The sequence below is a fragment of the Ambystoma mexicanum genome, chromosome 7p, assembly GCF_040938575.1.
Source record: "Ambystoma mexicanum isolate Mex_15411 chromosome 7p, UKY_AmexF1_1, whole genome shotgun sequence".
Classification (NCBI taxonomy): Eukaryota; Metazoa; Chordata; class Amphibia; order Caudata; family Ambystomatidae; genus Ambystoma; species Ambystoma mexicanum.
The window spans coordinates 789,661,407-789,674,056 of record NC_090939.1 but is presented as its reverse complement, the minus strand read 5'-3'; positions in this window follow the sequence as shown (position 1 = coordinate 789,674,056).

Sequence of the window (12,650 nt, the reverse complement as noted above, 5' to 3'; positions counted from 1 at the left end):
GGATGGTATGGTTGACTGTGTCAAAGGCAGAAGAGAGATCGAGTAGGATGAGGACAGAGGGAATGTTAGAGTCAAGGTTGGAGAGCAGATCTTTGTGGATGTTCAGGAGAGTAGTTTCCATGCTTCTGGCTGCTCTGAAACCAGACTGGTGGTCATGAAGACAGCCAACAGAATCAGAATGAAGGTTAAGATGAGAGATGGCCATCTTCTCAAGGAGTTTGCCCACAAAGGGAGTTATGGAGATTGGGCGATAGTTAGCTGGACAGGAAGGATCAGCTGTGGGTTTCTTGAGGAGAGGATGCACAAGGGAGTGTTGCTGAGGGGAAGGATCCTGAGGGAAAGGAATGGTTGCCGAAAGGGCAAGGGCCGGAGCGAGGGTGTCAATGTGGTTCTTGATGGTTTTAGAGGAGCAGTGATGAACCTGTTGTGATGAGGCTTTCATAGATCGGACTTGTCTAGCAACCTCATCAGGTGAGAAAAGAGGAAAGGAAGAGAAGGAGGGAGGGGGTGGTTAAAGGAGGGTTAGCAAGCGCAGACTGAGGGGGAATAGGAGGGGGAGGGGAGGAGAGGGAGGACAAGATGTCCTTGGTTTTTGAGATAAAGTGAGAGGCAAGGTCGTTGCAGAGAGCTTGGGAGGTAAGGGCAGGGGAAGAGACTGCAGCAGGGTTGGCAGCTCCTTGCAGATTTTGAAGATTTCAGCCGAGTTGTTAGATGCCGCAGAGATACAGGCTTGAATGTGGACTTTCTTCTTGGTAAGGACAGAGAGTCGGTATTGCCTTTGGAGAAGGCGACAGGCCAGTTTGTCAGAGCATGAGCAAGAAGTCCCCCATTTCCTCTCAGCCACGCTTCCCTTACGTATAAGTGTAGCTAGGTCTGAGTCATACCAGGAATTTCACTTGGCTTTGGACTTCAAGTGAATCCTCATGACAGGGGCAAGAATATCAAGAGTATAAGAAATGGAAAAGCAGAGAAGGGAAAGGGTTGTGTTCGGTTGTGATTCCGCCAGAGGAGGAGAAGAGGGGAGAAGGTGGCAGTGAAAGCCTCAACTGACACATGCTTCATAGGTCGGATGTCCAAGAAAGTAGGTGGCAGTGTTGGGGTGAGCTTGGCTTGAAGGGACGAAAGTGAGAGATGGGAGGAGTAAAGGCAGTGGTCACTCCAGGAAAGATGAGTGGTCAGATGTATAGAGAGGGGGAGGACAGAGGAGATCAGGACATCGAGTGTGTGTCCTGCAGAGTGCGTCGGGCCAGAGGGGAGGATAGAGAGGGAGAGGGAATTGCAAAGGTCATGAAGGAGCAGAGATGAGGGACAGGGGGAATCAAGATGGATGTTGAGGTGACCAAGGAGGAGGAGTTGAGTGGTAGCAGTCAGGAGGGAGGAGGAGAGGTTGGGACACTCAGAAAGAAAAGAGTTGATTTGCCCAGGGGGCAAGTAGAGAGTAGCAACAGTAAGAGATTGGCTAGGAGAGATTGAGAGCCTGCAGACAAGGCATTCGAAAGAGGAGTAAGTCTGAGTGGGAATTATAGTGGCAGGAGTCCAAAGATCAGGGCTACACCACCTCCTGGCCAGGTGGATCTCGGTGCGGAGAGGATCTTGTATCCATCAGGGAGGAGAGTGTCAAAGCTTTTGACAGAGCTGGCCATGAACCATGTCTCCATAAGACCGAGGACATCAAGGTCCAATTCTTCAAGGAGGTGGCAGATGTCAGAGGAGTGTTTGACAACAGAGCGAGAATTTAGAGTGGCAAGATGAAGAAGGTTGCTGGCCTTAAAGACCTTCCAAGGAGGGGTAAAAATCAGAGGTACACCCTGTGGAGTTGTGGAGGAAGCCTGAAGAGGGACAGAGGAGGAGGGAGGAGTGGGCAAGGTAGCCAGGAAATGAAAGGAGGGGACAGCCGGAGAAGAAAGGAAGCTGATGAGGCGAGGGAACCGCCTGTCGAAGATGAGGATATTGACCTGAAGACCTTGGACCATGACAGTGCTGTTTAGGTAGACATTAAGGATTACTCTTGAGGAATCAAATGAAGCCATGAGGACTTCCCAGTGAGTGCCACCCTTAATGGGAGAGGAGGAGACAGGACAGAGCACAGTGATCATATGGGGGGGGTCCATAGATCCGGCAAAGGAACAACAAAGAGGATGTTGGTGAGGTTCGGTCTGAAAGAGGCACTGGTATAAGTATCAGCAATAGGGAGACCAGGGTTTGAGGCCAGGATATCCTTTTTAAACTTCATAGTTGATAGAGAAGCAGTTAGAATAGATGGGATAAACAGAAAGCGCCATAAGAGGGGGAGAGGAGGCAGAGGGAGGAGAAGCGAGTACAGCGGTTTAGAGAAGTCACTGGGCTAGCAGGTTACAATCATTCGCCAAAGTTAAATGCAAAACACACTGAAGTTTGACTTTCCAGTTAAATGGAAAACACACTGAAGTTTGACTTTCCAGTTAAATACAAAACACACCCAAGTTTGGCTTTCCAGTTAAATGCAAAACACACCCAAGTTTGACTTTCCAGTTAAATGGAAAACACACCCAAGTTTGACTTTCCAGTTAAATGTAAAACACACCCAAGTTTGACTTTCCAGTTAAATGCAAAACACACCAAATTTGACTTCCCAGTTATATGAGGGAACAGTGGTTTGGGAAATAAAGATGGGAGTAATAATGGGAAAGGTGAGTATGGCAACAGCTTAAGATGAGTACAAAAGAGGGCAGGAACTAACCCATGCAGAATGTGATAAGAGAGCCATGATAGTCCGATTGTCAAGTGGCGGTGGCGTCATGGAGGGTTGGGCTGTGCCAGAAACAGGAGTCTCCTTCAGCGACCTGTCAGCGGACAGGAAGCTGACAGGGACCTTAGAGGTGGGCCTTTGAGACAGTGGGACAGCTAAAGCCTGCCGGTCCCTTATTGGTGGAGAAAAGCCACCTCACCCGCCAATCACTGATCAGGAATTAGGCCAATGGCTCCAGCAACAAAGCCTACAAAGGGGAGAAGGCCCGGGTGGCCATGTTGAAATTATAACATGCTTCCAACAATTGCAGGCAGCAGAAGCACAAAAATCATCTTATTTTTGTGCAGGCGGCAGGAATAATGCAGCAGGAGGCTGCCCCTTAGCGCAATGATGCAGTGCTATATTTTCGCCAAATAACGCAGATGTATTTAAATATTTACATTTTCCAATTTTTTGTTAAAAAAATGTCCACAATTCGTTGGATGGTGTGGGGGTGCAGGGTAATGGCACCTACCTCGCCCTGGGGGCCCAGGAATATCTCTCGACATTGTCTCATGCTCCGGTGGTAAAAAGTTTGTTCAGGAGGAAGGGATGCAGGTCAATGTGCTCCATCGCGTTGAAAGAGAAAGAACTGAATCAGTTGGAGGGGCTGGCGGAATATCATCAGAAACATGTATCCTACAAACAAAACATCAATGCATTCCCCAGAGCTACATCCATCAGTGTTGCATCTGCGCACATGAACTCTCTGGCCTTAACCATCCCCCAATATACACATGTCACAAGTGAATGTTAAAGTGAGGTCTTACTGACCATGCAACAATGGCATGTCATTAAGCCCAAGTGACTGGTTGTTTGCCAATGACAGAAGCAATCATACCTACAATGTGTGCTACATCAACGAACAATGGTCCTGTGTGTCACAGCCTGAGGATCAATGTGCTGGTTAATTTTCAAAATACCTCCTAACAATCACATCACAGTTCCAGGCATGTGTGAAGGACAGGGCAGTCAGAGAGTGCACAATATCAACTCACAGAAACTGGTGATTTGGACTGCCACTGTGGAATGTTAAAAACAAAACACTACTCTATCCCATTGCAAGATGGTGACCAACACCAGAGCAAATTAATACTGTGGAAACGCATGCAGGTGAAGGTGAACTCACGACATGTGTCACACAGCATTAACTAAGCCATGTGACCTGATGGTGAACATGTAACACTCCCACAGTCACCCCACCTCCCTCCACCCAACCACAGTATAGGCAAACACAGAGTGATGCTGCACATCTGAAAGGAAATACCGTTTGACAGTGCATACCCATCTGTATACTTGACACACCAGCACCGGACAGCCACATATGGATAGTGCCCTTGCAAACCATCCCAGCAACAAACAATACACAGGGATGTATGCAACCAGATACATGACTACCAAAGGCGAGAAGAAAGGCTGATAAATAGCCTAGCATAGAGGCACACACAAACCTGAAGTAGCAATGAATTTGAGTAAAATCAAATTATAATATACAGAAGTATTGTTAGCATACAGTCTGTAAAAGAAAAATAATGGTGTCTATGTATATAATCAAAAAAATACATTTTAAATTTCCAAAACAACTATTTACAAGAGAAAGAAATGTCCATAATGTCTGTTTTTTAAAACAGAAAACCTACACCTAAATAACTATTTACAAAGGAAAACAGGAGTATAGTCCAAATTGTCCACTCCAAAAAAACAAAAAATCAAAGGAAACGTACACCTACAGAACTATGTACATAGGCAGAGGGCTAGTCCATCTCCTCCTCATCACCTATCTCACAGAGAGTCAGGGTCATGGCATCATTGAGCACTGTATCAATTTCCCCCGGTGGGCATCTGTTGAATCCTGGTGGGCTTGCAGGAACTCCAGCATATTCCTCTCCCACACCTCCGCCTACCTGCAATTTGCCTCCAGGACGGCAGCCCACCTCCTTGCCCCACACAGTGCAACCTACACCCTGGCCATCGTCACCCTCACCACCCGAGCGCGCTGCCTCTCTGCTTCGATACGCTGCCCGTAGCGCACCAACATGGAAGACATCCTGATTCACAGGTCCACATTTGCATCCTGGCTGATGCCATATACCTGCCCCCTTGTGATGTAACGCCCTGAACAAAATAGCCTCCTCCTCAGAGCCTGCTGCTGCCATAGCACCCGGTGCCTGCTTCGTGCCGACACCTTCCAGCCTGATGACATTAGCCGGGTGTGCCTGGCCCGTGCCCTGGAGGGCAGGAGGCTGCCTACTCTCCCTTCATTGGGGATGCTCCTGTCGTTGCCTGGATCAGCATGGTGACCACCTCAGCTGATCCACTGTCGACTCCCAACTCAGGCAGGGATTTTTGTTCCACCGGATGGGCTGATATGGGTGGGACTGGTGCTGGTGTTATATGGGCCGGAAGGTGCCCCAGAGGATGACTGAAGCACAGAGGAGGAAGACGAGAAGGGGGTTGCATTAGTGGACAGCACATGCGGCTCAATCGAGACCAAGAATTCTGCTAGCCAGTTGAGGATGTCCAAGCACTTGACAACAAGCCCACACTTCATCACATATGTCGCTGGTATGCCTCCCAAAACTGACCAGTAGGGGTACCACTCTGACCTGAATGGCAACAGCCGCCAGCATTGGGGTGTCTGTCTGGGTGGAAGCATCTGACACCTGGGGCTGGGTCCGGGTTGAGGCATGCCGGCAGGTGCATACAGCTGTAGCCGCTGTTCCATGGACAGGAATTTGAACAGGCACCTCCACAGTGACCTGCACAGCCTCATGACTCAGGGGCAGCACTGCAGTAGTCACACCTACCTCACCACTACAGCCGCCTCCACCCCTGCCATCCTGGATGACTCCCAAGCGTCTTCCGTACTGGATGGCCCCTCTGTTGTCTCACCTGCCCGCCCCTCTTCCAAGGAGTCCACGTCCACCTTCACCCACTTGGACTTCCCCTCAGCAGCTTTGGCCGATGGTCCAGATGGCACCAGCCTCCTCGCTCCCCGATGATGTGGTGTCCAAGGGGCGTGGCTGGGACTTGTGCCTCTGCCTGGTGGAGGCATCCTTGCTGCCTTGCTCCACAGCACTGTCTCCACCCTCTTCTTCCAATGCAACTGCAGATAAGGAGACATAGAACACAAACATCAGGGTACTACACAAATGTGTGCATGGCAATAAAAACGTTCACTTGAAGTACACTGGTAAAGGGTACAACCATCATCCCCCTCCACAACACACATGTGCAATGTACATACATGCACATACATGTCTGTCCATCCCAACACACAATCACATCTTGGGACATGGCACTGTCACAACCTATCAATCGCGCATGCTACACACACATGCATCCTCAAGCAGCGCAATGAGCAATCACATCAGAGTACCCTCAATGGCAATCCAGCTGCATGACTATGTCACACATTGAAATGCACCTGTTTTGTTTCATCCATCCATGAGTGATGGCCAGTCACACAATCACATCTTTGACACATACACATGAATGCCATGCATGCACATGAGGTTGCCAACACCACCTCATCTGTCACACTTGTCACATGGGCACGTCTCAGGCAGATGTAACAAACCATGTGCACGTTGTGAAATGCAGCAGTACAACACACAATGCAAATTTAATGCCATTAAAATTACACATAGTCCACCGCACACATGTAGAGCACCATCTGGGTCATGCACGCAGACATTCGTACAAGAGGCATACTTGCTGTAAGCACAAGGTGTCCACTCCCAACGTACAGGAACATGTGCATGCACTGTGGTGCACATCAACACATGGACACAAACCTGACGACTCCAGATGTTGCTGTAACTCGCTGACCTGGGTGTGCAGCACCGGGTAGAACTTCTCTAGGACCTGCATATTGGTGTTGTTGATCCGGCACCTGTGGCCCTCCCTGGTGGCACTGGCCTGCAGGAAGCGCAGGGCCTTGTTGTGGGTCCTGGATTTTAGGTCCTCCCAGCGCTTGTGCACATGGTTGAAGGTGTGGGATGCTACCCCCTCTGCGTTGATGGCATCCACAATCCCGTCCCAGATCAGCTTAAGTCCTTCCTTGCTGACTTGTGTTGGGGCATTGAAGAGGGCACCATAATGCCCCAGGACCTGTTCCACCAGGATGTCAACATCCTTGGCAGTGAAGTTGACATCCCTCTGTCTCGCTGCCACGGGGTGCTACTTACCTCTCAAGATGTTGGTTGAGATATTGCAACCCCCGAGGCAGGTGTGGGTGGGGAAGGTGGTCCTGGGGCTATGCTGTTGAACAATGGTGATAGAATGGCACGTTGGGAGTGTGGTGAGTCAGCTTGGGTGGTCACAGGGCCAAGGACCGGAGCACTACCAATGGCTGGAAAGCAGGCAATCAAAATGCAGGGCAGGTGGGCAGCAGGCACACACAGTGGGCAGGCAGCAGCAGATGGCTCAGTAGGAGGCAGCTCAGGGCAGTGGGAGGCAGGTAAAAAGGCTTGTAGGCAGGAGCATGGGTCTTTCATGTCTATTGAATGGGGAGCCGGAAAAAGAGTGATGGGTACTCTGCGTGTTTGAAATTAACACGGACACGTGAAATCAGTGGAAAGGCCAACAGAGCATAACTTACGATTCAGGATAAAGTAGTACGTAGGAGAAAATCCGACCGTACGTGTGATTTGGAGTGGATAGATAAGTGCATTACAGAGAATTTTGGGGTGTCACGCAATTCGTTCACTACTGTGACAGTACGTACATCTTATTTTGGTGGGGGATTAGCCTCCACGCAAACGTGCGGGTACTTTTATTTTTTCTGAGGCTCACAGTGAGACGTGTTTGTATTACTCATATTCTGGACACCCCTGTGTATCGTTTACCTTCATTATTACCATTACAGTAGCTTTCCTGGGCTTTGCGTATGCATTTTTAGTGTTGCTGGGTGCCACAGCGTATTGTGTAACGCTTTTTCTTATGCGGGAGCTACAGAGGTGTCATGTACACACATTTTTGATTTGTGGTGTGCCTGGGCATTGCGCGTCCCATATATTTTTTCACCAGGGGTAACATTGAGCCTTGCTGGACCACAGAAGAACAAGTTACTTCTTACCTTGTAACGTTCTTTCGACGGGATGTTCCTCCGACGTATTCCTCATATTAGATATCTCCTTCCAGCTCTGCTGGCCTCGGAAATTTTTTTCACTAGAGGGCGCTGCGCGTCGACGTCCTCCGAGTCGATGTCCCTCGACAGCCGCCGTATCGACGCCGACGTCATCCTGGCTATAAAGGCCGCGCGCAGTGCCCGTTGCTCAGTTCCGTTTTGTAGCCCACAATAATGCATTCTGGACTAAACTAATCACCCTGAAAGAGCGTAAGCTGCAACAACAAGGGAAGTAGAACTGCGGGGATGGATGGGAGGGTCGATGAGGAATACGTCAGAGGAACATCCCGTCGAAAGAACGTTACAAGGTAAGAAGTAACTTGTTCTTCGAAGGGATTGTGTCCTCCGACGTATTCCTCATGTTAGATAGGCTCCCATAGCAGTATTCTATTATTGGAGGAGGGAGTTCTGACTTCATGCTGTCTTCTATTGATGAATAGAATGCAGTACAGCCCTTCCAAACCTAGTCTCTTGACTGGAGGAGGAATCCAAGTTGTAAAATCGTGTAAAGGTATGGACAGACGACCAAGTAGCGGCCGCACAGATGTCTTTAACCGGCACACCTCTTTTGAGGGCCGATGAAGCTGCAATACCTCTGGTCGAATGAGCCCTAAGGTTTTGAGGGGGCTCTTTTCCTGCCAGTTTATAACATTCCAGAATGGCTAGAATGATCCATCTGGAAATGGTCTGCTTAGTTATTGGTAACCCCAGTTTGTGACCTGTGTAACCTACAAACAGCTGGTCCGCCTGTCTTATCCTGGCTAGTCTACTGATGTAAAAACTTAAAGCCCTTCTAGGGTCTAGCCTGTGTAACCTCTCTTCCTCTTTCCCCGGGTGAGGAGGAGGATAGAAAGATGGTAGGGTAATCTTCTGAGTGATATGAAATTCAGAAACCATCTTTGGGAGGAAATTAGGCTTCACTTGCAGGACAACTTTGTCTTTGTGAAAGATAGTGTGAGGGGGTTTACAAGAAAGAGCTTGTAATTCGCTCACCTTTCTAGCAGATGTAAGTGCTATTAATAAAACAGTTTTAAGGGTAAGGAATAGTAACGAACAAGAATGGAGTGGTTCGAAAGTTGTGCCCATCAGGAAAGTTAGGACTAAGTTTAAATCCCATAGGGGAACTTGGAATGGTCTTGGGGGATAAACATTGGTTAACCCCTTTAGAAATTGTATTACCAAGGGTAACTTGAAAAAGGATGGTTCTTCCGCAGTGCGCTTAAAGATGGATAGCGCTGCGAGATAGCCCTTAATGGTGCCAACTTGAAGGCCTGAATTTGCCAAATATAGTAGGAAGGACAAAACCATTGGTGTACCACATGAAAAAGGGTTGATATTCTGTTCTCTACACCAGCTGCAAAATCTGTTCCAACGGCAGCGGTATAAAGACTTTGTTGCTGGTCTCCTTGCCGAAAGCAACACCTCCATAACATCATCAGGGAGGTCCCAATCCTTGTACCTCAGCCTTTCAGAAGCCAAGCGTGAAGGTTGAGGGTTTTGATGTCTGGATGGAGAACCTGACCTCCCTTCTGTGAGAGTAGGTTCTCTCTGAGTGGAAGTCGAATTGGAGGGCAGATGGACAAGTCTAGAAGGTCCGGGTACCACGTTCTCCTGGCCCAATCCGGGACAATTAGGATCATGGTTCTCCGAAATCTTCTCAACCTCCTGATCATTTGAGGAATGACAGGGACTGGTGGGAACGCGTACAGAAGCGGAAACTCCCAGTCCACTATGAACGCGTCTCCCAGAGCTCCATTCGGGGGAAATTCCCTTGAGCAGAACAGATCGCACTTCCTGTTGAAGCTGGTGGCGAACCGATCTACCTGAGGGGTTCCCCAAAGGGCGAAGATTTCTTGAAGGACTTCCTGAGCTAGCTCCCACTCGTGGGAGACTGTGCTCTGCCTGCTCAGAGCGTCCGCTGTCAAGTTCTTCTCTCCGGCTAGGTGAACTGCCGATAGAGAGATTCCTTCTTGGATTGCCCAAAACCAGAGCTGCATTGCCTCTCTGCACAGGGGCAGTGATCCTACGCTTCCTCTTTTGTTGAGGTAGTGCATGGCCACCGTGTTGTCCGTCATTATCAGGACGTTTTTCCCTTGTACAGCTGGCAGGAACGCCTTCAGTGCAAGTCTGATGGCTCTCAGCTCTAACAGGTTGATATGTAGTCTGGACTCCAATGGAGACCAACGACCGCTGATGGTCAAGTCGTTGGCGTGGGCTCCCCACCCCGTGAGTGAGGCATCCGTGACTACTGTTATCTCTGGCCAGGGTTGCCAAAACTGTTCTCCTTTCAGAATGTTCTCCTGACAGGCCCACCACTGAAGGTCTCGAGCTACCCTGTCGGGAACCTGAAGAAGATCTGTCATTCTCCCTGAGAATTGTGACCACTGAGTCCTCAGTGCCCACTGGAGGGATCTCATTCTCAGGTGAGCCTCTGGCACTAGGAAAATGCAGGATGCCATGAGGCCTAGCAACCTCAAAAAGTCGAAGGCTGGGAGACGTTGGGCATGCTTGAACTTGGTAACCATCTGTAGAATATCTTGAGCCCTCACCTCTGGTGGCGAAGCTTTTCCCAGGGAAGTGTCCAGGATCGCTCCTATGAACTGGAGTCTCTGCGATGGTATCATTTGTGACTTCTTTAAATTGAGGGAGAAGCCCAGTCTGTGAGTGGCACACGTGATTTAGCTGGATCTGAGCTTGTTCCGAAGAAACAGCCCTGATCAACCAATCATCCAGGTAGGAGTAGACGTGAATCCCTTCCCTCCTTAGACTTGCCGCCACTACCGACATTAACTTGGTGAAGACCCTCGGGGCGGAGGTCAGCCCAAATAGCAGCACTCGAAATTGATAGTGAGAGTTGCCAATTGCGAACCTCAGGTATTTCCTGTGTTTGAGATGGATAGGCACATGGAAATAAGCATCCTGAAGGTCCAGAGATACCAACCAGTCCTGGAACTGAAGGGCCTGGAGGATCTGAGAAAGAGTGACCATCTTGAATTTGTCTTTCCTGAGGAATTTGTTCAATTCTCGCAAGTCCAAGATGGGTTTCAGTCCTCCGTCTTTCTTTGGAATGAGAAAGTAAGGGGAATACCAGCCCTTGTTCCTCTCCGCTACAGGTACCGGTTCTATGGCACCTTTCTCTAGCAGGTCCAAAATTTCCTGCAAGAGGAGCGGATCTGGAGCTTTCTGAGAGCTGATCCCCGGTGGATGACTCTGAGGTATACTTAGGAAAGGTAGGCAGTAACCTTGGGCAACTGTCTCCAATGCCCAAGCATCTGACGTGATAGCCTGCCATACCGCCAGATGTTGAGTCAACCTGCCTCCTACAGGTGTCCTGTGAGGGAAGTCCTCAGAGTGGTTTTGGGGCGGCTGATGCAGATGCCGATGGTAAAGAGGGACCTGCTGTTGCTGCGGCTTTTGAATATCTACCCCGTCCACCTCGGGTAGTTCTTCTTTGCCCCCTTTGAGCCGGTCGTCCTCTACCTCTTCCGAATGCGGAGTAGAAACGAAAGGACTTGCCCCTTGCAGAGGTTCCTGTGGGACGAAAAGGTGTCTGACGGATTTCAGCGCCTAGGGATTTTGCTGCAGCCTTTGAAGTTTGCAGTTTCTCTAAACTGTCATCCGCCTTTTTCCCGAACAAAGAAGAGCCATCGAATGGCATGTTCAAAAGCCTGGCTTGCACATCTGGGGCAAAACCAGACTTTCTCAACCAAGCGAATCTCCTGGTTGTTGTACTTGCCGCCATTGCTCTGCTGATACTGTCAGCCGAATCAATGCCCGTCTGGAGGGATTCGCACATAGCGTCTTTACCGTCCTGTATAATATTCAGGAACGCATCCCTTTCTTCTCCCTCCGGGATGCAGTCAGCCGCTGTAGAAGCACACTCCCAAAGTGTATGGCTGAATCTAGCAAGGGTGCAAGTAGCATTAACAGATTTTAACGCCATGCTACATGCCGAAGAAACTTTCTTTGCCATAGTATCATATTTTTTATCGTCTCTGTCCTGTGGGACGGTAGGATAAGCCGTCTTGACATCGGTAGAGGATGCTGCCTGTACCACCAGACTTTCTGGGGATGGGTGTTTAGACAAAAACTCTGGGTCTGTAGAGGATACCCTGTACTTTGTAGACAGTTTTTTATTTACTGCCGGTACGACATCTGGGGTTTCCCAGTTTGTCATAATCTTCCTCTGAAGAGCTTTATGAAAAGGCACCACAGGATCCTCCTGTGGGCCTTTGTCAAGAATATCCGTGAGGTCATCTTGTTGGAAGGATTGTGAGGGTGCAGACCACCCCATAAACTATGTGATCCTGGCCATTAAGGCTCTATAGGGGGTTTCAGCATGTTCCCCCGGGTCTGGTCTAGCAAACTCTACCTCAGGGGAGGTGTCTAACCCATTTGCCTCATGTAAGGAATCATGAAGATCCTTTAACCTGCGTTCTTCAGAGGGAAATTCCTCTCTAATTGGGGTTACAGGTCCCTGCAACTCAAATGTGTCTTCCTGTTCAGACAATTCACCCTCTTCCATAATTGAGAACATAGTTCTCAATTGTTCTGAACTCATAAAGGGTGTAAACCCCATTTCCAAAGCAGAGGGTGCCGAACTTGTCATAATCGGCCTCGAAAACGTCGATGTCGTCGACGCCGACGTCGAAGGCTTCGAGCGTGGCGTCGAAAACAAAGGCGGAGGCCTCGAAGACCTCGACAGAATTGGAATTCTGCTCGACAATCTCGAAGCCATCGACGTCGAGGACC